The 27,216-nt window shown below is 36.9% G+C and overlaps 1 protein-coding gene and 1 long non-coding RNA gene across 2 annotated transcripts in view; one reads left to right on the forward strand and one right to left on the reverse strand.

The window, feature by feature from the left end:
• Positions 1-6,705: 6,705 nt before the first annotated feature.
• LOC129146915 (uncharacterized) lies at positions 6,706-17,165 on the reverse strand. The gene is made up of 3 exons (XR_008554284.1): positions 16,984-17,165; positions 9,730-9,903; positions 6,706-6,849 (listed from the first exon to the last, which is right to left on the reverse strand). It is a non-coding gene; the product is annotated as an uncharacterized LOC129146915 (long non-coding RNA).
• The window catches only part of FRY (FRY microtubule binding protein), a 386,045-nt gene continuing 365,577 nt past the window's right edge, over positions 6,749-27,216 (forward strand). The window contains exon 1 of the mRNA XM_054701594.1: positions 6,749-6,796. The gene's annotated coding sequence lies outside the window, so the exon portion shown is untranslated. The remainder of the gene's footprint in view (positions 6,797-27,216) is intronic.

Genomic DNA, 27,216 nt, shown 5'->3' on the forward strand with positions numbered 1-27,216 from the left:
TATGAAATAGATTCCTCTATTTACAATGAGAGTGCTGCCTTTGTCTTCACTAGCTTAGTGTATTGTTTGGAGAAGTTAGGTTTCTTGCATTTTTTTCCTTGAAGAAATAACACTTTTTTTAAAAGTCTATTGCTTACTACTTCACAAGTATAATAAAGTCTCATGGTAGGGGAACAAGTTCTAAAATGTTGGTTTTATCAGATAACCTAAGTTCACTTTATTTGGAATCTTTCTAAAAGAAATATATCGTCCTCTGTCTTCTGAAACAGAGTACTGACATTAATTTTCCTTTTTCTGGAGCACTTGGGCCATCTGTATGATCACGGGGAAGTCTCTCTAGAGCTGTAAACCTATAGCTATGGGATCATTTGCCCATTACCCTAGATGTCTGTGCTGCCTTATTTATTTGCTCTGATATTTATAGGCCTTTTTCCACCACACAATGTCATGGTTACTTCCCATACCACCTGCATATTTAATATACACCTGTTTCCTAGAATTACTTGCATGGCCCCATACCTTTTTTATACTTAAAAAAGCACTTTATTTTTTTATGAATTATTTTATTTTATATAATTCTTACATCATTTTTCATTTTTGCATAATGTATGAATTTTCATTTTGGTTATATTCCCCATACAATTCCCACCCCCTTTTTCTTTTTTTTTTTTTTTTTTTTTTTAGAGGCATGCTTTATTTATTTGTTTGCTGGTTTGTTTGTTTGTTCTGTTCATACAAGCACTGGGTACAGTCAGAAGCGCGGGAGGGTGAGAGAATTCACCAGAGCCAGAGCGGGGAGCAGAGCAGGCAGAAGGACCGAAGTACACTGCTGAGGGGAGCAGCGGGCGGCAGGAGAGGTCTGCACGCCATGTGGGACCCTCCTCCGGTGGCCGGGGAGCAGCCGGGGATCGAACCGGCGCCGCAGAGGCCGCGTGCAGCTTCGCAACCCAGCGCTCAACCGCTGCGCCACCGGGGAGGCCCTCCCACCCCCTTTTTCTGACCCTAATCCCTCTTCTTCTCCCCCCACTCCCCACTGTAGTATGTCCTGGTCTATAGTTGCTTGTTGATTTTGATTTTTACTTTATTTCAATTAATCTTTTTCCTGGTCCCTTATTTGAGTTTTCTAAATTCCTGCTATTAGTGAGACCATCCAGTATTTTTCTTTTATTTTTCTGGCATATTCCACAGAGCATGGTCCCTTCCAACTCCATCCATGTTGCTGCAAATTGCATGAGTTTATCTTTTTTGATTGCTGAGTAATATTCCATTGTGTATATGTACCACATCTTCTTGATCCAGTCATCTATTTTTGGGCATTTGGGTTGTTTCCATAGCTTAGCTATTGTGAATAGTGCTGCTATAAACATAGGGATGCAGGTGCCCTTTTGAATTAATGTTTCTGTGTCCTTTACTCCTAGGTAAATACCTAGGAGTGGAGTTGCTGGATCATATGGAATCTCTATCTTTAGTAGGTCAAGAAATCACACAGCTTTGCATAGTGGTTGGACCATTTTGCACTCCCACCAGCAGTGCAGGAGAGTTCCTTTTTCTCCACATCCTCACCAACATTTGGTGTTGCTAGTTTTTTTGATATGTGCCATTCTCACTGGTGTAAGATGGTATCTCATTGTAGTTTTGATTTGCATTTCCCTGATTACAAGTGATGTTGAACGTTTTTTTCATATGCCTGTTGGCCATTTGCATTTCCTCTTTGGAGAAGATTCTTTTTTAGCTCTTCTGCCCATTTTTTTGACTGGATTATTTTCTTTGTTTTTAAAAAGAGCACTTTAAAAGTGCTATTCTTTTAAAAATAGTAAGAGAGGATTGACAACATTTAATTCAGGACCCTGAAATTTATTGGTTCTAATTATTATTAAAATGGGTTTAAGTTAAAGATAGCTTCTGGCTTATTACTAAAAAGAAATTGGCAAAATTCTTTTTATTTTTTTATTTAAAGGTTTATTTATTTATTTATACAAGCACTAGGTACAGTCAGAAGCACGGGAGGGTGAGAGAATTCACCAGAGCCAGAGCAGGGAGCAGAACAGACAGAAGGACTAAAGTACACTGCTGAGGGGAGCAGCGGGCGGCAGTAGAGGTCTGCGTGCCATGTGGGACCCTTGCCCGGTGGCAGGAGATCGAACTGGCGCTGCAGAGTCTGCGGGCAGCTTCACAACCCAGCGCTCAACTGCTGCGCCACCGGGGAGGCCCCCCTTTTTAAAAAAAAAAGGATTTATTTTTTATTTATACAAGAGCCAGGGTACAGGCCAGATGTGCGGGAGCATGAGAGGATTCACCAGAGACAGAGTGGGGAACAGAACAGGCAGACTGAGAAATACACTGCGGGCGAGACAGGAGAGGTCTGCTGTGCTATGTGGGTTGCTTTGAGGCCGGGGGGGATCAAACTGGCGCTGCCGAGGCTGTGGACAGCTTCACAGTACTGCGCTCAACAGCCTGCACCACCAGGGAGGCCCTTTTTTTTTTTTTTTTTTTTTTAAGATTTATTTATTTATTTATACAAGCACTGGGTACAGTCAGAAGCGTGGGAGGGTGAGAGAATTCACCAGAGCCAGAGTGGGGAACAGAACAGGCAGACTTACGAAATACACTGCTGAGGGGAGTGGTGGGGGTGGCAGAAGAGGTCCGCGCACCATGTGGGACCCTCGCGGGTGGCGGGGGATCGAACTGGCGCTGCAGAGGTTGCGGGCAGCTTCGCAGCCTAGTGTTCAACCGTTGCACCACCAGGGGATGCCCTTCTTTTTTTTTTTTTTTTTTTAAGATTTATTTATTTATACAAGAACTGAGGTGCCATTAGGTGTGGGAGGGTGAGAGGATTCACCTCACCGGAGACAGAGCAGGGAGCAGAACAGGCAGAATGACGAAATACACTGCTGAGGGGAGCAGCGGGAGAGTCAGGAGAGGTCTGCTGCACCATGTGGGACTCTCCCTGGCTGGCGGGGAATCAAACCCACACTGCAGAGTCTGTGGACAGCTTCACAGCGCGATGCTCAACCTGCTGTGCCACCGTGGAGGCCCGAAATTGGTAAAATTCTAAAATGAAACATAAGCTTTTTGTTTTCCCCCCTACCACCAAATCCTGTATCTCCTTTGATCCTTTCTCCTTCCTTCTCCCTCTTACTCTCAGAAATCTCACTTCATTTACTAATGTCCTATAGTTTTTGTTTGTATTTTACTTTGTGGATTATCCACTATGTAAATGTCCGATATTTATCTTTGTTGTTCTCACTTGCTTTACTGCACATAATTCCTTTGAACTCTCCATTTTGCTGATGATATTTCAACTTTCCTTATGGCTGAATAGTGTTTCATAATGTAGCTATACCAGGTGCTGTTGACCCAGTCTTCTATGGATGAATATTTAGGCTGCTTCCATGCCCTAACTATGGTAAACTGTGCTTAATAAACATTGCAGAGCATACAGGTGTTTGAGTTGATGTTTCGTTTTGTGTTGCTTAGACAGATGCCTGAGAATCGGGTTTCTGGCTTATTTGGTATTTCCATTTTTAGTTTTTTAAGATAAATACAGATTTCCTTCCAAAATGGCTACAACAGTTCATATTCCCGCCAATAGTGTAATAGGGTTTCTCTTTCCCACATCCTCTTTATCTTTGTTGTTGAGTATCTTATTTTAACATATGCCATTCTCAGGAACGAGATAGTATCTCATTGTGCTCATGTGGTTTATAACCTGCATCTCCCTTATTAAAAGCATTGATGAATATTTTCCCATTATCTGTTGGCCTTCTGTATATCCTCTTCGGTGAATTGTCTGTTCAGATCTTCTACCTTACACTTTTTTAAAATATTGAGCTCTTTAGAAACTATAAGTGCAAGGACCCTTATCCAGCTTAATCTGGAATCAGTCTATTAATGGTCCCTTGTCCAAAGATTTTGACTTAATTTATGTTGTATATGGTATATCTTCACTTTCCTAATAAACTTTATAGGATAGTTATAAACCATCCCTTTGCTATGATTTATTTTATGTATTTTTTCCCATTATCTGTTGGCTTTCTGTATATCCTCTTTGGTGAACTGTCTATTCAGATCTGCTACCTTACAAATTTTTTGTTTATTTTTAGAGAACAATTTTTGTTTTCCTAGTCAGCTATCAGTCTATTTGATTCCAACAGGAAAATACATAAACATCCAGTAGTTTTTAAATTAACTTTTCCTGCTTTTTACCAATAATACTTCTCCCCATCTCTCTTACTTCACAATGTACCTGCTCTGAGTTGACTTTGTGAAATCTCTGTTCAGTGGATGAGGAGAGGCAGACCCTCTCGACCACGGTCACCATTGAAGGCATTTGATTTGGGGAATGCAGTTGAACAACGTGAATGCAACACTGGTCAAATCTAGATTTGTTCCTCATTGCCGTCCATTCCCTAGAGTTGGTCCTTGGATTTATGAAATCTCGTGAACAGAAATGAAGAGGTAGGAAATCACACTGTAAAGAGATTTCTCTTCTGGGCAGTATAACCAGGATCAGATAACACTAGACCCTTGCCCCTGTAAATTATATCTAATCTCAATGCCAGCACCAGGACCTGACACATAGTAGGTTTTTAGATTTTTTTCATCTGCAAAATGGAAATGACAGTGCGGGGGGTTAGCAGAAATCATGTAAAGTGCTCTGAGCTGCACGTAAAACATAGTAGGCCCTTGTTACAAAAATAAAGCCAGAAGTTTCTGACTAATTTAGCTGTGTTTTATGTGAGGCAGTTTGGTCTCTCAGCCTGGAATGATGATGGAAGACAGTGGAGGCCCGTGTTTTAGTATTTTTAAGTTGTCTATAAACTATCACAAATGTTTTCCATTGCCTGGGTCAGAGTGTTTTTAAACAAATGTTATTCAGAAAAAGTTGAAAGCAACAACATGGACTCTAGTGCTGCAGATGGCTAGGAAGAAGGGTTCCTTCTTCTATAAACCTCCCCCATATCCAGAAAAGTCTATTGAAACAGCTTTTTAAAATCTCTCTGATGTGTGAGAAACTGACTGACCTGCAGACCCATTGCTGAGCCACAGCTTCCCCTGTGAGGGCAGCCTCTATTCCCTTTTGGCACTGCATTGTAAAACCATAAGGCTCTAGGTTTGAAAATTAGATTCCCATTGCAATGCCATTTAGCTAGTCCAGGTAGGAACCTAGGTATTATAGGTAAGTCATTTAGATGAAGTGACAAATTGGTGGTTCAGTGGGGGGGAGAGGGAGAGACAATTCAGTAGGTCAGAGCAAGAACTTGAAAGCATGAATCCTCCAACGTGATTATTGTTGGTCAGGCAAAGACACTTAGAGGACACAACTTATCTGCTGTGCTAATGGGATATGATCATTTTATCATATATGACTTTTGATTATATCTTAATGAGATCTGCAGTGAAAGGGAGATAAACCTCACAAAATGATTTTGGGATGTGTGTATGTGTGTTTAAATAGCATCCTAATGATTCAAAAAATTCACCAAGGAAGATGCTGTAATCAGCTAGAACATGCTGGCTTATCAATATTGAGCTATATTTCTGCTTTTTTAATTTCATAATCTGGAAAGTTGTATCATTAAACTAAAAGACATCCACATTTTATGTCTTGATAGGGAAAAAAAAGATTAATGAAATGTTAGGAGACGATCCAACTCTCCCCAGGAAATGATCTCTTCTCACTAATTTTGCATTCCAGCCTGAAAACAGCCCTGTCCATGACTCTATAATTAGAAATATTATAGTCAAATCCAGTCACTAGGAAAAACATTGGATTCTTTTTCTACACCCCCATATGTCTATATTTGGTTTATTGTCTTCTTGCCAGTGAAGAAAATTTATTCAAGCAAGAGTGTCAGAAAATTTAGAACTAAATAAATCACTCAGGTTATCTTTACGGGTGTGTTCTGTTTTTATACTAGTTGATGGTTTAGAACATAAGATATGGGAAAGGATGACTTTATATAGTAACTTTTCAGCTACATAAATGTGTTGCATTTTGAACCTATATGACAAATAAATGCTTCTACTCTTAATATCTAAAAGGAGACACCCAGTTTGATTTCCTTTGCATGAAAATGTGTCACAAAACACCAATGTGAAGATTATGAGATTTTGGAAGGCTGAGAAGTTGGTTTTGTGGTTAGACCAACATCAAATCCTAAGGTATTTAAAATTAGTTGGTACAAAATAACATACTATTTACTAACAATAACTTAAAAGGTTCGTAACATTATAATCTCTTTCAAATAATCTTTAGCAGGCACTTTTCCACAAATATACTGTGGCCTGCTACATGAACTTGATATTACAATATTGCAGACAACTGCTTTCTACAAGGATTAAAGACAACCTTTAAACTATAAGAAATGAACAGTAGTTTTCAGAAGTGAAGGGGAAGAGCTGTAGGGATGTCTGGTGAAAGGGTCAATGGTAAAGGACAGATTTGGACTTTTTATGTGTGTGTTTTGTAGTTTTTTTAATTTTGTGTCACTGTTTGTGATACAGAGGTACAGGTTCACACCTCTTCAGATGACATTATTTACCTCACATCTTCCTCCAGGCACCCATTAGATTTGGACTTTTAGTGGTAAATATAATGTAGTATTTACAGATGTTGATTTATAATGGTACACAGCTAAAACAATACAATTGTTTAATACAATTAAAAAAAAAACTTTGAACAAGAGAACTTTTATGCTCATATAAAATTCTAGAAGAATGTCAGATTCCATGGACCTCAAGAACTCAGAATTTGTTCCCATCCTAGATTCCACTCACCACTAACTCTCCCAAGGTAGGCCCAGAAATCAGCTGTTAGGACCATAAGTGTCAGGTAGGTGCCATTACCTAAGGGAAGCAGAAGATGATATAAGAAAAATACAAGACAAAGAGTAAGGTCATTGAAGGTAGGAAATGAACATAGAAAAACAGTTAATGAACAAACTAAAGCATATAAAATTAAATCCTGGGTTACGTTAGGTTCAGAGTTGTTTTCATGTTCTTAGAGAACCAATCAAGAGGAAAAATAGACTTATTAGGGCAAATTTTTGCTAGACATAAGTTCCCCTAGTGGTTTGGAAATATATATATATATATATATATATAGGTGTGATGGCAGGATCAGAGCTTGGTTCCTTTTGGTTTTATTTATTTTGTTTTATTTTTTATTTTCTTACATCATTGTTTGTGTAATATTTGAATTCTCTGCTTATATGTAGTCCCCACAAATCTCCCACCACCACATCACCTGTGAACCATCACCATCGTACCTTGTACTTTTCCCTCTATTTGGTTCCTCTTGGTTTTAATGGCTGCATCACATGACTCTAGTATAGATATCTCTGAACCATCGTAAATTGTGACCTTGTGATAGGTTAGAAAAGGCTGTTTGGTATGAGCCAAAAAGCTTTACTTTATCTGAGGTGAAACCCAGTAACCTACATATAATAGGTAACCTCTTTACAAAAAAAAAACCAAAAAAACATGATCAGCAGAAAAATTGGTATTTAATCCTTTGAGAGATAATATAAGGATGGGAAAGAGAAAGAAACTAAGTCATTTGCATGTTTTCCTTCCCAGAAAACTTTCTTACTGGATTTGCAACATTTGTTTTTTTGCACTTGTATAAGAGCATGAGACCTTACCCTCTTAAAAGAGTTTTAAATGTACAATGCAGTATTGTACTGAAGATCGTCTACGTGTAATGTTCCCTAAGTCTTCTCCAGAGTACACCGTGATGCTAGGAATCTGGTTTCTTGCTTTGATTCACCTTTCTTCCTTGTCAGAAGTACTTTTCAGTGGGGACAATAACCTAACACACTGAGTTCAGTGTAAACAGGAAATCTGGCAGCAATAACTGGATCAAGGACTAACTTTACAAAGCCAAGTCTTAATGAGTAATTTGCAAAGTAATTAATGAGGAGGCCACTGTCCTGAGAAAATGGAGAAAGTGCTCCCCCACACTGACTTGGTGCCTTTCTTGGCTGCCTGAGGTGACAGTTTTTCTGTGCCTGCCCTGCTTATGACTAGTGAGTTTGTGTAAGTAACCTGCCTTTACCAGAATCTGAGAAAGTCTGAACTCCAGACCACTTCTCTCATCTTGAAAATCTACAGATCCTGAACCATTAATAACCCACCAGTAGGTCAGTGAATTAAAACCAATTATTTTTTTCAATGTAATGAAATAACGTGGAAATACCAGTGTATCATGTGTTATAAAGTTAAATATTTTGCAAAACACATTTTTTATTCTTGTGAGTATAGGTATGAATATGTTGTAGAATATGTATTTCTTATTGTGGAAATTTATCAGAGAAGCTCAAGAGCCATTACTGTAATTAATACTTTTTGAAATATGGAAATGCTATTTTTTCAACTGCATTTTAGATATAATGACACATGGGAACTTTATTTCTTTATGCTTAGGAAAAAATAACTCCTTTAGGGAAATATGAATTGCTTTAAAGTTGCTTCATTCAGACAAAAAAAATAAATAGGTTCATATGGTTCTTCAGAAAATATGGCATTAGATGTAAATTGTTTGATAGCTTAAATTATTAACACATGTTCTCAAATATTTCAAAATATGACTTCATTTTCATAGGTATCATTAAGCTTTATGCAAATCAGTGATAACACAAATTATTTAAATATTTTAAATGACATTTCAAAATTTAGAGTGCTAATACTATAATAAAAATAAAATCAAATAAAAAGACACAAACATAGCAGGTCTGCAGCTTGTTCCACGCAGGAGAGAACACAATTCTGCTGTCACAAGCCTGTCACCGGTATTTTTTTTTCATATGTTGTAACACAAACTCTAGAAAGCTTTGTTAATTTCAGCATTATTTGAGTAGTTTTCTTCTCAGCCACAATGACACATTTATTTCCTTTTGGGACAGGATGAATCATTTGGTTTGAATAATTATTAGTTTTACTTAAAATATGCACAACAAAGATACAGCATAGGAACACACAGAGCTAGACAGCTCAGCTTTCTTGTTTTGAGTTATTTAAATTTATCTGTGTTTTATTTTCCTCATTCATAAAGTGGGGGAGACAGCAGTGTCTGTGTTAAGGAGGATTAAATGAGTTACGAAGTTTTCTCTTAAGTGTTTGTTGTTATGGTGCTTAATATTCATTCATTCACCAAACATTCACTGAGCACCTAAAAAATTCAGTACTTGATAGAAAGGGATAAAGTCAACCTCCAGGGCTTCCCCGGTGGCGCAGCGGTTGAGCGCTGGGTTGCGAAGCTGCCCACAGCCTTTGCAGCACCAGTTTGATCCCCTGCGAGGGTCCCACATGGCACGCAGACCTCTCCTGCCGCGCCTGCTGCTCCCCTCAGCAGTGTACCTTGGTCTTTCTGCCTGTTCTGCTCCCTGCTCTGGCTCTGGTGAATCCTCTCATCCTCCCACACTTCTGACTGTACCCAGTGCTTGTAAAAATAAATAAATAAATAAATCTTTAAAAAAAAAAATCTTTAAAAAAAAAGTCAACCTCCAGTATCTCAAGAGAATGATTGGACAAATCACATTGCTAGAAAAGTCAGTGGAACACGGTGATGGAGAAGAACTAAATGCCAGTTTGGTGATGGGGAAAGGATGAGCTAGGGTGAGTAATGAGGGTCAAAACTAACTTTTATTAAATAAGTGGTATGTTGACATTTTTAAAAAATTTTCCCCTCAACCAAGCAACTGAATCCCTAGCTGGTTCCTTCCTTACCACCACATGGAAGTTTCTCGTGGCTGCTTCTTTGCTAATCTTGCTTTTCTCTTGGAGTTCAGCCTCAGTGGAGTTGAGTTGTGAGCTAGATAGGTGTGACCTATCACACAGGACTCAAGGTGCAGGTGTGATTTTCTTGGTGCTCATCGGTAGGCCTGTAATTGATTGGCTTACCTGTTGGAGGTAGAAAGAGAGAAATTACTGCGTTAGCTCACAGACTTTCTTCCTGCCCCTTGCTCAGCCAACTGACACTTATAAAATATTTCCAGTATTCTCTAATCATAGTGGTTATGTGGCACAAATCTTCTAAAGTACAGTTTGGTCTGTGAAAATGTAAGCCCTGGAGGTTCTGACTTCCTTAGTACTTTCTCACACTGTGTATTTACTAATATAGTATTGCAAAATGGAAATTATGCACAGAGTTGATAGGAAAGCAGCCCCTTCAGGGCTTGGTAAATCCCATCTCTGAGGATCCAAATACAAATCAGACACACAAGGAGCTCAGAGTTGGATAGAGGAAACTGTGGTTGCAAGTAATTGGAGCATGCTAATAGGATCACAAACAAGTTTCAGTGGTGGCTCAAAGGAGGGAGTCATCAGTTATGTTTGGGATAGGGAGATGCTGTCAGAGAACCCCACGTTACCACAGTGAGCTGCAGCACATGGCCCAGCACACTAACCTGGGCCACTGGGAGGATAGAAGAAGAAGCTGCCCATGTAGCCACATCTAGCCCCACCCTGTATATGGACATCTGAGCTGAGGTCATATCCTAGTCATCAGCATACCTGTGTTCACTCTGTTTCTCTTCCTAGAAGGATAACTTAAAAAATTATGCCCCTATCTACTGAAACTGAGAACATATTTATCTTATGTAAAAGTTGCAGAAGATGATGGAACAATCAAGTGAAAGGTAAACCCCTACCCAAACAGCCAACATCACCAACAAAGTAGAAACGTTATCCAAATATAACCACACAAAGTTAATAGTGGAAAGGAATAGGGAGGGAAGCATTAGGAAGGACTTTGACTCAAATGAAAGATGATTCATAAGTGAAGAATAAATGCAGAGACTTAAATTCAAAGCCTTGAAACAAAAAAGAGAAAGTCAGTTTGATACCGAAGAGGAAACATGATAAACAATTCAAGGAACTGAATGAAATGGAAACTGATTTATTAAATACTGAAGATGATACAGTGTAGCAGTCCCATGGGGGTAGCATGTGGGGAGAGGAAGTTCACCTGTTCTAAGTGAACTACCTGTGCCTAATAATAATAATAATAATATTAAAGGGGAAGGGGGAGTAGCCTTCATAAGAAAAGGAGTATTTACTGTGCAGAGAGAAGTTTCCATTGGGGTAAAAAAGCAAACAAACAAAAAACGAGATAATTAAGTCAGTCTCCATGATTTTATGTCAAATATGACTAAAGTAATAGATCAGACTGTATACTAAGCAAGAGAAGTACAAAGATGGGGGCAGTAGGGATCTATTCAGATGATAAAATCAGAATTCAGAAAGATGAATTAAAGAAGAAAATATAAGCAGTATACAACAGCCATGGTGATATGTATAGGAACTTGATTCCAATGGAAAGGGAAATAAAAGCAAAACTAAACAAATGGGATTACATCAAACTAAAAGGCTACTGCACAGCAAAAGTTACATATACCACTACAAAAAGGAACCCATATTGCACATCACACATCTGACAAAGGGTTGGTATCTAAAGTACAAAAAGGATTCATAGAACTCAACAATAAAACGGCAAGCAACTGATTACAAAGTGGGCAATGGATAAGAATAGGCACTTTTCCAAAGAAGATATACAAATGATCAAAAGGCACATAGAAAAATGTTCATCATCACTTATATCAGGGAAATGCAAATCAAAGCAACAATGTTTGAAAATGGCATTCTCTAAAACAACTGGTGTTGGAGAGGATATGGAGAGAAGAGAACCCTTGTACACTAATAGTTGGAATGTTAAATGGTGCAGCCACTGTGGAAAGCAATGTGGTGATTCCTCAAGAAATTGAACATAGAAATTCAATTTGACCCAGTTTGCCCATTTCTGGGTATTTACTTGAAAAATGCAGAAACAGTAATCAAAGAGATATATGCACTCCAAGTTTATGGTAGCATTATTAATGATAGCTAAGAACTATAAGCAACTTAAGTACCTATTAAATGATGAATAAATAAATAATGTGTGGTATAAGTAGATACCACCACAATGATTTTAATATTATTCAGAGTTTTAAAAAAAATGAGGTATGGCCATATGCAACAACGTGAATGGACCAAGTATTATGCTTAGTGAAATAAGCCAGATGGGAAAGACAAACACTGTATGGTTTCAGTCATAGGTGGCATATAGAGAGAACAAACAAATGAGCTAAATAAAACAAAATAAGCATTTAGATTATAAGACCAATTTAGTAGTTACCAGAAGGGGAGAGAAAGGTGTCAGTAAATCAGAATAAGAGAACAATTGTTTGGTGAAAGAGAGAATTAGATTAACTTGATGTTGTATACACATACACACAGATTTTCAATGATACACACCTGAAACATATAATATAATAAAATATAATTTCAGTGAAAAACAGAAATAAAACAATAACTGCAACAAAACCACATAATCTATAGAGCCCTTAACACAAGCTGCACCAGGTATCTGACTATACCCAGCCACCACTTTCATGAGTCAGGAAGTGGCACCAGATCTAAAATCAAAATAAGGCCCAAAACCCCCTAAAATTTCAAAGACAAAGAGCTGGACTGAATCAAACATGGAATGGAAAGAGAGGGCAGGAATGTCACAATTGAGATAAGAAAAGGAGGTGGTTACCCAGATAGAATTCTAACCTCACTGCTGCTCCCTCCTAACTTTATGGTTTGGTGAGGGAGTTTCCTAATCTTTTTCTGTTCCCTTGCTTGTGAAATAAGAGGATTGGAATAAATGCATTCTAAGATCCTTACCACACTTAAGGATTTCCATAAGAATATAAAGAATTATAAGTATATGGGCCTCCCTGGTGGCGCAGAGGGTTGAGTGCAGCTCTGTGAAGCTGTCCGCAACCTCTGCGGCACTGGTTCGATTCCTGGCCGGCCAGGGAGATTCCCATATGGCATGGCAGACCTCTCCTGTCAGACCTTTCCTGTCTCGCCCACTGCTTCCTTCAGCAGTGTATTTTGGTCCTTCTGCCTGTTCTGCTCCCAGCTCTGTCTCTGGTGGATTTTCTCACCCTCCCGTGCCTCTGGCCAGTACCCCAGTGCTTGTATAAATAAATCTTTTTTTAAAAAAAAAGAATTATAAGTATGTAAAGTGAATCTAATTCTCACAAGTTTAAAGTGAATTTACCACTCATGAAGTAAGAATCAGTTTCTATCAGTAAGGCATTTATGTATTTTTCTTGTTTTGCAGTGCTAACTCCCTTCTGATCTAGGTTCACATACACAACATACTTTATCCTTTCCTCAAAACCTTCCTGGAATATCATGCTGTCATAAGACTTCTCTCACTGTTTCAACAGAACATGTATATTTTGAATCATTAACAGTAATAATTCCCAAAGTTTGTACATTTTCTGCCTATTTTGCTTCTATTCACCTACTTCTTGAGGTGCTTGAGTCCTTGGTTCACTCTGCTCTGTGGGTGCTATTTTCTCTGGAATGTACCACCCAAGGTGTTTAAATGGTGTCTGTATAAAGTTGTATAGTGCTGGGTGAGAGAAATGGGTGAGAGTGGCCGATGGTACCAATTTTCAGTTATAAGATGAGTAAGTTCTTGGCTGTAACATACAGATGGTGACTATATATTTATTAACACTATACTGTGCATTTGACAAGTTGCTTAAAGAGCAGATCTCAAAAGTTCTGCTCATAAGGAAAAAGAATATGTAACTGTGAGGTCATGGATGTCAACTAAACTCACTGGTAAGCATTTCACCATATATACATATGTCAATTCATTATGTTATATACCTAAACTTATACAATGTTCTATGTCAGTAATACCTCATAAAACTGGGGGGAGGTGTTCATTGTTCAGTTGAATATTACCTTATAATTTCAGTTTTATTTATAAATATCAAATGAAGAGTGTGAGGCCAAATTGCCTTGTTTCTGTTGCAGGGTCAAACCTTTTTTTCCTCTAGTTCAGTGTGATTTGGGCAGTAACACCCATAAGGCATTTCAACCTGCCAGTTAAACATGGTGTTGCTATGACTTTGTATCACTAGGGTGCTAGCACCAACCAATGGAATCAAAAACCGGACCCTTCTCTTTTGTATAGTTTCCAAAGAATGTTATTTAAGAATGTTGTTGAAGCTTCCATGAAAATATGTGTTCAATAAGATTGAAGCGTCCAGAAAGGACAAATCAATGAGAGTAGAGTTAGAGAGAGATGACAGAAGGTGAGAGTCAGATGACAGGACTGAGCAGCACCAAAGGAAAGTCCTGATAAGTCGTAGACAACAGTCTTGGTCAAGTTACATTTGAATTCCTGAGGACCTGTCACAGAGAAGATACTGCAGAGATAGCAGAGTTAAGATTCCACTGGATGAAAAGCTCTGGGGTGAACAGTTGGGGATCTACAAACATAAGATAGATGATAGAATTTAAGTACAGGTAATCAATAAAAAGGTGGGCAGTATACCAACAGTAGAATCTGTTCTTTAAAAAATTAGCATAAGCAAGAAAAAGCAGTCTTTAAGGCTATGTCTACATTAAACTTGCAAGTGAAATCGAAGGGTCAAGAACATCTCTTAGTGTTCACTACTCTCCTACAACCTGGAATTCCACAAGAAGTTTTTGAAACGGATGCTCTGTCTGCATTCCAGGTAGGATATTTTGTGGTGGGTCCTGTTTATTTTATATTTTGAGTTCCAGAAAGGTTAATCCACTAGAGTGGATTCTGGTACTCCTTTTGATCTTTAGATCATTGGGTTACTTGGCAATTGAAATATGAACTTTCTAATGAATTTACTCTTAATAACCCTCTGGAAAGTGCAGTTATCACTAAATACTGGGAAAGGCAATGTTAATAAGAAAATTCCAGGAGAGAGACTCAAAGATGAGGAAAGTCTTAGCAATAAAAACTCTACCCTCAGTTTAATAGAATAGAGGCAGCATTGTTCATGAGAAGCCAAGTACTGATTTTAGTTAAGAAAAAAAGATTAAAACTTTTATTTAGAAATTCAGTAAAGCACCAAGAAAGAAAATGGTTATCAGTAGTGCATGACAGTTCTCTTAGTGTTAACAGGGGAGAGGGGAGAAGTGAGTGTCAGGCAGAAATAGCCATTTGGGTCACAAGGGACTTTTATGAAAATTAGCTTGAGAAAATCACATTCATAATTGAGGACCTGAAAGATGTAAAACGTGCACTTTGTCTTTTTATTTAAATTACCCTGAGATATGTTTATCATTAGGGATTTTGCAATGTTATTATCTCTCCAAGTTGAATATTACAGATGTACATGTATATTTGTGTTCATTACAAAATAGAGTAAGGCTGTGTGTCTGTAACTTTTAGTTCAGTTTTGAGATTCGTATGCTGGGTTGCTTCTTATCAATAGAATTTAAGATATACTAAATGACAGCCAATTGATTATGGCCTAACCCTTGAGATTGAAATGAAGTTTTTCTTTTCTATTACTCAACAAGTAAATTGTTATGTGATTTTCAAAAATTTGTACCTAATGACATGCTGGAATGAAGGCAGAATGCTAGCAGAATGAATGGCCACTTGAAATTTTAACTCAGAAATAGACTCATTTTCCCCATGCCAGTATTAGGAATCTACAGGGACCTTTTGTAGCCAAATGGAAATTTTCTATTTCAGCAATCAAGCCTGGTAATTTTTTTTTGAAAACTTTTCGAGCATTACTTAACCTAAGGCACAGCTTTGATTCACTACTCAAAGGATTCAACAAAATTCTGTGTTTCAAGTGAAAGGTCAACAAATGCCACATATGTCTATGTTGAAAAACCAAGTCACATGGTTAATTCTCTCTGGTACATCTGAGATACATTTGTGGGACTGGCCATTCATTTTAAATTTCATGGTAAGTGTTTTCTTAAACATTTTAACAGTTGATTTATTTAAGATATTGTAAGAGGTGTCCAAGATATTGCAAGAATTTGACGATGTGTTTGTATTGGGGTCTCTATGCTAATATTAAAGTGAGGGTATGGTAGAGGCACAGGTTTCAGAGTACAGTGTGTCAACTTATGACCATGATTGATGCCTGACCATATTTTCAAATACACCTTTAGTTTAAGTGTAGTTTAACTGACTGCAGATTGAGTAACAAGTGGAATTGAGACACTGTGGAAACTTGAAGCTAAGTCAGATAAAGAGCACTATCATTAGTCTCAAATGTGGACCAAAGTGGAAGAGGAATCTGGGATCCTGATGTGATAGCTGCCCCTGAAATGTGATACTCTCAGCCTATGAAGAGATCTATTTGTATGTGTGCACAATATTTAAAATTGTACTATATATTTAAATGTTAATATACATTTATATCATGGATCGAAAGTATTTATGTATACATATATGTTTGATAGTAATATATATCACAGAGCAAATGTGTGCATACAAGTATGTATATCTTTGTGTATGTATCATGATCCATGCATGTATATATACACACTTATATTTAAAGATATATCCTAGATTGCTAGAAATCAAATTCTCATATTGTTTCCCTATTTTTAAAATATATTTCTAAAATGTATAGCAATTGTAAATAGTAATAAATGAGAAGCAATTCTGAGCTTATTGATCAAAAAAGCCTGAGCTTATTGATAAAAAAAAAAAGTATTTGCCTTGTCTTTAACAATTTTCTTGGAAATATAATTGCTGTAGTAGCCCGTGGTTCAAATTTGAGATGCTTCTATTAAATCTGGAATTTTCACATGATCATGGAATTGTGCCTACTGAAAAAGCCCTGAGACTTCCATACTCATGTGTTTCACAGTTTTGTTTTGTTTTTTTTGATATTAGAATAGCTTTTTCTGTGTCTGTACCTGTTTATAAGAAAGCCTAGAGATTTGCCTCCACATTAAAAGAAAACTATGTATGTGTAGAGTGGTAGGAGAATAAAGATACATAGCTAGGATGTAGTAAAATATTTCTAAATATTGCCTGAAAGCATGACTATAAATATATTGGAAAAATATTAAGTGGCTTAATGTTAATATATTAAGTTATATTAGTATTCATATATATTGAGAAAATATACTTACCCTTTTGGCACTTGCTGTTATTATTAGTGCAGTGAAATCTCATTAATGCACACACAATTTGGAATTGATAATTTAAGTGAGAACTTGGCATTAAATTTCATTTCTTTATTTATAATCAAATTAGAAATAAGTAGTATGGTCAAAACAGACCTGTAAAAGGAGCAACATAACTGGTGCCTCCAAGTGCTAAGCACCTCCTATGTGACACCTTACTTCATGTCACAAGTAGCCTGTGAGGTAGATGATTTCATCTGTATTTTACCAATGAGAAATCTGAAGCTTATGGTATTAGTGACTCAAGTCATGTATCTAAGGAAGTAAATTGAAGATTTGAACTTGAGTCCTGTACTTTTGTTGTTGTTCTTTTCTTTTTGGTCAGGAGTGTTGCCATGCTTTAGTGAGTACCACGTCATAGGAACTTTGATTCTTTCATTTCATTTACTGATAATTTCATTTTATTTACTGAGCAACAGCATGGGCTTAACAGTATTATAAGCATTATTCTTGCAGGGCCATATGCTTATTTATATATTATCAATCATTCTCTGGGCACTAGAGCAATTCTCTAGGACTTCAATGCACTAGCACTTTCTCTCCTAGACTGGCAAAGACTCTAAACATTCAGAATTTTTCATATCTTAGTAATTTATACTCTTCCAAACTCATCCATATACCCTACTGATCAAATTAGTGATATTTTGCTCCATTTAATCTTTCGTGTTCATGTAACTTCTTATTACTTAAAGTCGGTATTCATTATAGATCAGGGTTTATAAAGTCCAGACTTAATAGCAGCCACTTCCTGATAGTATTGTCAAGAAAACCTCTAGCCCAACTTAAACCCTAAAAACATTCTCAGATGTTGAGCTAATGGTGGCACAAATTAAAACAAGATATTTAGAACTTTAAGGTAGAAATCCTAAGACTCTTTTTTGAGTGCCAAATTGGAGGAAGTAGCTGTGAAACCAAGAGCAAAGGTTTTCTTGTATTTATGTCGCCAGTTTTGTGTTTCATAAAATATTTGGCTCATCTGATGGTTGAGTTCATAAAGGGATGTACTACTTCCTTCTCAGCTTCAAATTTAGTAGATATTTAGATTTTAGAGGTGTCTAAAATATTTCTCGTATTTAATGAGATATAAATGTTATTATTTGAAATGAACAGGAAGACCTGGCATTGTTTCTGCCACGTGCAAGGCAGTAACATCACTACTGTTAAGCTAATCATGATTTTTTTAAAAACATTTCTTTAATCTGAGAGAAACGGAATTATAAGTGTCCCTGTGAAATACCAATGAATTGAATTAAACAGAGACAGAGGCTACATTAGCATAACTACACTTTAGCATATATAGTAGAAAAAATAAATAAAGAGATAGGAAAGTTGAAGTATTGTAAGGGTACATGGGACTTGTTAGCAATGTATTCCCTACCATACCATGTTTATTGCATACTTGGAAAAATGGAGGAATTTTGTGATAGCAAAGATTTCTTCAAATGTATGATAAGCTCATGAGTTGTATATTTTCTATCATCACTGGGTGTGATTTCTGCTAACAACTGGACCTCATTGATTCTGTGCTGTAATTGCATCTGTCCTCTTGCCCATTTCATAATACAGGTCATTTTGTGTTTGATGACCCAAGTGGAAACAATTCCAGTGGGAGTGTAACACACAGTGGAATGAGGCATTGATGTGGAGGCTGAGGATGTTTTTTTATTTTGTCCTCTACTACTTCAGTAAACAGTCTATATAGAATCATCCTTCTGTAGAAATAATTCATGGAAGAGAAAAAAAAAGGGAGAACAAAAAGAAATGACTAAGAAAAAATAACCTCTGTAGTTCTCTATTGGAGGTGGATAATATTCCCAGGAATTTCTTAACAGTTACATTGGTAAAGAAGAGTGGAAGGTTGTGCAATTACCAGGTGAATTAGATTAGTGAAAACTTGCAAACTGGAAATTGCAGCACAAAATATAGTTTTGCTTCAGAATTGTGTTTTACTTTTTAAGTAGTACCTGCATTGATCACATAATTTCCTAAACTCTTCATTTTCCTTGTTGTGTTGAGTGAATGTGATCTGGAAGTATATGTTTTCAGCTAACATATATGTGCATTTCACATTTCCAAATTAGAATTTCACTTAATGTTAGTGTTTCTTATTTGCTAAGAAAATGATAATAATGTAACTGGTTTTCTTTGCCCCCCCCAAAAAGAAGAACAAATAAAATGATTTCCCTCTACTTGGATAGTCCTTTGTCCCACTTTGCTGGAAATTAATTTTAGCAGTCACTTATTTAATTGAATAAGTTGGAAGATTTTAAAAATGTATTTTATCCAAATAGAACCATAAACTAACAGTCCCTATGAAATGTTAGCAATTTTGAAGCCCTTTGCAAAAAGAATAATGAAAAGAGTTTACATGGTGCTTCATGTGACACAAATAACTATGAAAAGTTTACCTTGTAATTTATTAAGTATCTCAGGTAACTGAAAACATGAAGTATATGTTAGAGTAACAGTAAAGTCCAAGAGCAATGGTTAATTGTATTATTTTAGTACTCCACTGGGGGGGCATTAATGTGTTTTTTGATGATAGAAGGCCATTGTAAACTCACTTTACCTTAATACAAACACATTTTTAAAAAGTGACATAAGATCCATGGCTTCAGATTTTTTTTATGTGAACATCTTATGTAAATGATCAGTATTTACCCACTGGAATTGTTTTCTTAATAAATACTATATACATGGTCATATGTGACACAATTCAAATGGCAATTCCCTTCAAGGAGAAAATTTCCAGAGATGTTCTCTACTGGAAGAGACCCCAGAGCAGCACTGTCTTAAAGAAACATGATAGGACCCAAATGTGTCATTTAAAATTTTCCAGTGAACATTAAAACAAAAAATAGTAAGTGCATTAATTTTGATAATACATTTTCTTTAGCACAGTACATCCAAAATATTCCATTTCAAAATGGAATCAATATAAAACTATTAATGGGCTATTTTCCTATAAAGTCGTTAAAAGCCAATTTTTTTTTGCATTTGTAGCACATCTCAATTACGGACTTGATTTCTTTTGTTCAGAAGTCGTATGTGACTGGTTGGTACCATACTGGACAGTACAGTTGTAGATCAAAGTCATATAGAGGTAAAAATAAGTAAGAAAAAGTGGCGAGAAAGGCCAGCTGGGGAGTATAGCAAGATATGAAATTTCTAAAATGAACTGAACAGCTGTCAGCTCAGCCAGTTCCTGCCATAGCTTTAGTGTTACCAGGTTTTCTGATATTTTTTTCCCCTAGGGAAGCCAGAAATTCAGAGTCCTGTGCAAAATTTCTTGATTTTTAAGTGTTGGCAACTCATTGATAACTTTGAAAACCTAGACCTGGCCTTCAGGTCACCAGTTTGTGGCTGCTTTTCCTAGGATTTCAGACTTTAGACCATGTTAGTTTCCCTGGTTAAGCATAATAAAGGTTCCCTGTTTTTCACAAAGACAAATGTGTTTGAACATATTTTTAAACGATGCACTGTATCCCATCTTAGAATCTGTTCAGTAGTTGTCCTTGTCACCTGAGTTAATACCATCAAGAAAGAAAATGTCATGTGTTCATAGAACCTAGAGCTCTTTAAGCATGCCTAACAAGTCTCCAAAAGCTGGTAAGGCTTTGGGATAAAGTGCCTCATTGCTCTGACTGCTTTCCCTTTTCCCATAAATATTTGTGCAGTGTCCCTGTTCCATGTTAGATTGAGGGTTTCTCAAGGAGAGGCAGAATCTGCCTTGTTTCTCACTGTATTTCCAGCATCTAGTATATGGCAGGCCCTATGCAAGTGTTTACTGAATGAATAATAAGTAACTAAAAACCCAAGGAGGAAGTGTTGGTCATGGATGGAAAAACTGGAACCCTTGGTTGGAATATAATATGGTGCAGCTACTTTGGAAAACAGTATGTAGGTTCCTCAAAACATTTAAAATAGAATTACCATGTGATACAGAAATTCCACTTCTGGTTATATACTTCTCCAAAATGAAAGAGGGACATGAAGAGATATTTGCACACCCATAGTCATAGCAGCATTATTCACAATAACCAAAACATAGAAACAGCTCGTTGGACCATCAGCAGATGAATAGATAAATAAAATAAGGTACATATAATGGACTCACTCAGTCTGAAATACAAGGAAATCCTGCCACATGCTACAACATAAGGGAATCTTGAAGACATTATGTCAAGTGAAATAAGTTAGTTACAAAAGAACAAATACTTTGTGATTCTGCTCACATAAGGCTCCTGTAGTGATCACATTCATAGAGACAGTAAGTTGAGTGAGTGGTGGTTACCAGGCACTGGGAAGAGGGGTAATGAGGAGTTAGTCATTGATGGGTAAGGAGTTTCAGGCTTATAAAACAAAAACAATTCTGTGAATGGGCATTGTTGATGGTTGCCTAACAACAAGGATATATACTTAATGCCACTTAAATGTAACTTAAAAATGGTCAAATTGATAAATTTTATATATTATGTGTTATTTACCATGATTAAAAATAACTTTTTGAAAACTCATGAAGGACTTATCTAAGCTTACAATATTCTACTGTGGAGTTTTAAAACCATCCAAGTATTTGTAGTATTTTTTGAGAAAATACAATGGTAAAAGAAGGACTTAAGCCTGGGAATCAGAAGACCTAGATCTTGATAAGTCATTTAATATCTTAGTGCCTCACATTCCACACATGTTTGGTCCTATCTCCCTTCAAAAAACTTACCAGCAAGCTTAAGATGATGAAATATATATGTGAGAATAGTACTGTCACACTTGGCTTAATGACAGGAATTAGTTCTGAGAAATGCATCATTAGGCAATTAAACATCAGAGTGTAGTTCTGCAACCTACATGATATAAGTTACTACCTATCCAGACTATATGCTATAGCCCATTGGGACCACCATCCCTTATGTGGTCTCATTTGACTGAAACATTTTAAGTGATAAATGACTGTATATGTACTAGATTAATCTGGTCTGAATTAATTATATGCTAGGAAATTAAGGTATTACTGTGATAGAAGCTTCCTAGTAAGGTAGCCAATATGAAGAACCCTGTTGAATTCACTCCCTGGTGTGATCATTTCCCTGTTCCATTAAAATAGTGGACTGAAGATGAAAAATTTGCTACCGTCACTTAGAAAATTTGTTTTGACTTTATGCTAATTATAATTGTGATGATTTTATTTCAGAGCAGTGTTCCATGTGTACTAAAATGCCCATGGAGTCAGATTCTTTTTCTCTTCCTCTCAGAGTAAAGTGAGGTGGGAACAGAATCCTGCATGTAATAGGATATCTAGTCTCAAGATGCAGCCCTATTCCCGGAAGTGTAGTGTCTTCAGGTGACTTTGCTGGCTCAGGAGCTGTGTGCTCATTAGTTGTTCGAGAAGCCAGATTTCAACAATTAGACATGAAAGCAAAAGTATTTTAATGTATCCATTCTGTAGAGATTTGCTTTATTAGGAAAACTAGCTTAATTTTCTGTCACATGCTATATTGAATCTCATTGTCAAAGAGGAAATTATCTTGAAAGTGAGCAAGACTAGTTTTAAATCATAGATGGCCCAGTTTATCCACCCTTATGATTTAAAAATGAGCGCAACTAAATGCCTTGCAATTAGTTACTTACAAGTAGATCTTTCCCATTGTTCTGAGACCTTTCAGCCACATTACACACTAAGGTAAATTCAAAGTTGATTAAAAGAGTTGAATTCAGATAGCAAAACCATATATATCAAGAAGAAAATATAGATGAAAAGCAAATCTTAGTTTGGGAAAAGATTGTCAAAGTAAAAAAGAAATGAAAACAATTGCAACCAAAAGAATGAAAAATTTAATTGCATTGATAGCTTTAAATGTAACAATTCTACATGTAAAAAAAATGAAATTTAAGCAACAAATTGACAAAGGGTTAATGTATAAATAAGTTTACAACAATTGTAAAAAACTTACCATCCCAATAAAATTAACTAGATTTTTCTTTACAAAAGACAAATGTGACTATGAAGTGTGAAATGAGTTAGTCTCCTATAGTTAAAGAAATGCAAACTAAAATAAGATGAAGACTTTCTTCTTAGTAAGTTGACAATATTTTTACGAGATAATTCTCAGTATACAATCATATATTACTATATAATCTTCCATATAATACTAACAGGAGTATAAATTGATATAGACTTCTGGTACAGATACTAAAGACTTTAAATGTTATCCATCACACACTCAAAATCTGTCCTAAGGTGATAATGGACAATATAAATAATGATTTAAATATAAGGATGCGCATCACAGTATTATTTGTTTCCATAAAAAATTGAAAAAACGCCAAGTGAACTATAGGGAATTACTTATATTAGTTACATTTCATCCATGATGACACTTAATGCTGACAATAAAAATCAGAAATTCAAAAATATTTATTAAAGTGTTCAATGTGAATTGTGCACATTTCTACAATGTGGAATTTTGTAAATGTGTGCATTTGGTATACTACTGCATATACCAATGATACATAGTAAATATGTATATGTATGTGCTGAAAAAAAGATTAAATGAAAACCAGCATATGTATTACTTATATAAATGAAAGTTTTAATAACTGAATTGTAACTAAAGTAGATTTATTATAAAGAAGACTCAGTCTTTCTCCATAAACTTTTTCCTGACGCTTTTATTCACTTCATAATTAATGACTCAGTTTGTCTCCTATCTCCATTCAATTAAATTATGTCTTCCTCCTTATTGCTTCCTAGACCTGGCCCGTTTCTCCCCTCCTACAATCAGTTTGGTTTGCGTCCTTGTTATCAGTATTGCCCATTCCAAAAGTTTTTTTGATTCATTGTCACTACCAAGGATTTTGAATCCTCATCCCCATCTGCCATCTACCACTCTCAGTGACATGCTTCTGACCAAACTTGTTGTGTTTGTCCCCAAACTTCCCTCTCCATATTAACCAAATTGTTCCTGCTGCACCTGTGCTTTTAAAGCTCTATGTTGTTCATTCTGCTAGCAACAGACTCTGTCCACTCATTCAAACAACAAGCAAATTTCATGTGCCTGGCAATCTGGGACACAAAAGTGAATTAAACACAAGTATCTGCTTTAAAGGGGCTCATAGTCCACTTGGGAACACAGGAATACTAGTTATATTTAGTCTGACAAGTGCTGGTTATGTTAAATATTTTATCAAATGGTAGAACCGTGATTTGAACCCAGGCTTGATTTTGTCTCCAAAACCGTTTTTGCTTCAAAGCAAGGAAAGATAAAGCAATTACAGTTTTATGATATTGCTACTCCTACTTTTTTTTAAAGATTTATTTATTTATGCATACAAGAGCTGGGGTACAGGCCGGACAGAGGTGTGGGGGGTGAGAGGATTCACCAGAGACAGAGTGGGGAACAGAACAGGCAGATTGACTGAAGTACAATGCTGAGAAGAGCAGCGGGCGAGACAGGAGAGGTCTGCTGCGCCATGCGGGTTGCTCCCTGGCAGACCAGTATGGAACTCATGCTGTAGAGACTGAGGACAACTTTGTAGGTTGTGTCTTAACCCCTTGTGCCACCAGGGAGACCCCTGCTGCTCCTATTTGCAGAGAATTAGGAAATGAGGCTGGAGTGGCCATGAATAACCTTGTTGATGGGTTAAACCAGAATCCTTTTTCCAACTGGAATAACTATTAAACAATTTAATATTGTATGCCACTTTCTGTTCTAAATGCTTTGTATGTAGTAACTCAGTTAATCCTCTCAAGGACTTTATAAAATAAAACAACTATCATTTTATAGGTAAAGAAACTGAAGCCCAGAAAGATTAAATGATTTGCGCAGTATCACAGAGTAACTATCTAGCTCTAGAGGCTGAGCCCTTTATTACTGTGTCTTAATAATTTTTATGTCTAGTGATCTTGTCTCTGAAAATAAGATTGTAAAACATGGACGGCACACTTGTATCCCTAATAGAATGCTATGTATGTATTGATACCAGTAAATTGAACTGAATTGAATTGAACGAAATGCCTTCAAGACTGCCTGTGAAATACTTCTGTTTGCTTTGATAATTATCTAGACCTTTGTTGTGGCAGAAAGTGGGGGAAAAAGAAAGGGATTGTTTATTTGGCCAGGAAGTTCAACCTTGTCCTTCAGAAGCAGATTACATGTCTGTGTTGACTGAACTGACATGTCTTCCCCATCTCACAGTCAGGGCCTCTTCAAGTTGGAAATTGTCATTGCAGTCACCTGGATGAACATCTCACGGGTTAAACTGTAACTTGATTGAGAGACTCTAAGAACATGATTCCAGAATGTGAGAAGCTCTAGCTTTTTGAACTCACTTGTTTTAAACCACTCACTTTTTGAAGGGAGAAAGTGAATGCTGCCCAATTGGGTTCCAACATAATAGAGGCATAAGTTTAAGGGGGATATTATGAAAAAGACATGTGTTTCCTGTTTGAGTCCACAGAAAGATCAGTATGCATGTAGGAAAGATCACATTTCACCTTCTGGGAATGGTTGACTGACCTCGCAGCCACAGCTGGGATGTCACTAAAGACTTGCATGCCTGTGTGCTCAAAGCATGGAATCCGTTAAGCCACTCTCTTCACCTTCACCCCTTTACCCTCACACGTGCAGCAGGAGCAAGCTGCCAAGAAGTCGTGTAAGGACATGCAGCACTGCTTATTCCAACCGTAGTGTCACATTTGTTTTAACAGAATGGCAGGGTGGAGGGGAAGATAGGGGAAGAGAGACATCCCGGACTCACCCTCTCATATGGTGGCTTTGTCATATCTTTCCCTGTCACAGCCATATCCCCCCAACTCCACAAGTCAACAAAGGCACCTCTTTCATAACAAAAACGGCAGCTAGCACTAATTAAGAATGTTTACCATGTGCAAGACTCTGTATGCTATTGGGGGATCTGTAACCTTTGAGCCATGTATTCATTGTTTCTATCCTTGTTAACCAACTGAAAAAACTAAGGCTCAGAAAAGTTCAGTGAGATGGAGGAACCCAGACTCAGATCCAAGCTGTATTGACTCCCAAGCCCAGGCTTTTAGTTTTTGTGCTGTGCTCTCTTGGCCAGGAACTTCTAGCCTCCAATTTACCCTGTGTCTACGTCTAGCCAGGAATCATTTATCCCTCTAACAAATTCCCAGTGTTTGGTCTATGCTACTTTTATGAGACTTAACAGTTTTAACATCCTACTATCATTATTACTATAAAGTCTTCACATTTCCTGATAAACTGGGAGCATGGTAAGGGGTCTGATTCTTCTTCCGAGGCATATTTTCTACAATACCCACTGTCGCGTGTGGCTTGCAGAGACAAGAATCAAAGATGTTTCTGCTCAGATCTGCCCCTTTTGAACACCAGCACCTTCGCAGGGATTTGGGAATCTATAAAACTACTTAGAGTTTTCAGCTCAGATTTCCTAAAGAAAAAGAAAAGGTTTACCTGAGAAAGATTAAATCCTGTTTTCCCTAAAACAAATTATATAACTTGGTCCCCCTTAAACAGTGCCTCTCCATCATACCCTCAGTCTTTGTTCTCTTGTACTGTTCAGAACTCATTAGCATCTCAATCTGCTCGGGACCTCTTCTTGTCTATGGTTCAGACTTGCTGATATAGTCTCAATTGTTCAGAGTTGAAGTTTTCTTGGATCCTCTGTGGCAAGCTGCAGAGACGCCTCCATATCATGCTTCTTCAAATATAGACATTAAAGCATACAGTCATCACTAACAGTATCTTGAGTTCTATTACATAAATGTATCTATGTGGATTTCAAAACATTTTGGAAAATAACTTCTACAGCTATTTGTTATGCTAGAAATGCCCATTCATTTTGTTCTCGCTCTCAATGTGTGTCTGTTTCTGTCTTGATCTTTTCTCCTCCCCTCCAACCTCCCTCAGATGCCTCTCTCTAATCTTACTTCTTGGCCTGTGACAAATAAAAAGAACTTTGAGCTCACATCCTGATCTAGTTTCTGGCAGCAGAGAACTGTTTTGAGAATGAACCCAACTCTGTAATACCTCCCACATTCCACCCTTAAACGTCTTTCTGGGTGCATTACTCAAGATTGCTGTTTTTCTCTTTTACCATTTTATATTCACTGATTTCTAAGCTATGCTAGCACAGTATTTTGTTCATAATTATGCACAATATTTGTCAGTAAATGAACCAGTG

This window comes from Talpa occidentalis, unplaced genomic scaffold, assembly GCF_014898055.3.
Source record: "Talpa occidentalis isolate TD23 unplaced genomic scaffold, MPIMG_talOcc4v2.1 talOcc4.5, whole genome shotgun sequence".
In the NCBI taxonomy this organism is placed as follows: Eukaryota; Metazoa; Chordata; class Mammalia; order Eulipotyphla; family Talpidae; genus Talpa; species Talpa occidentalis.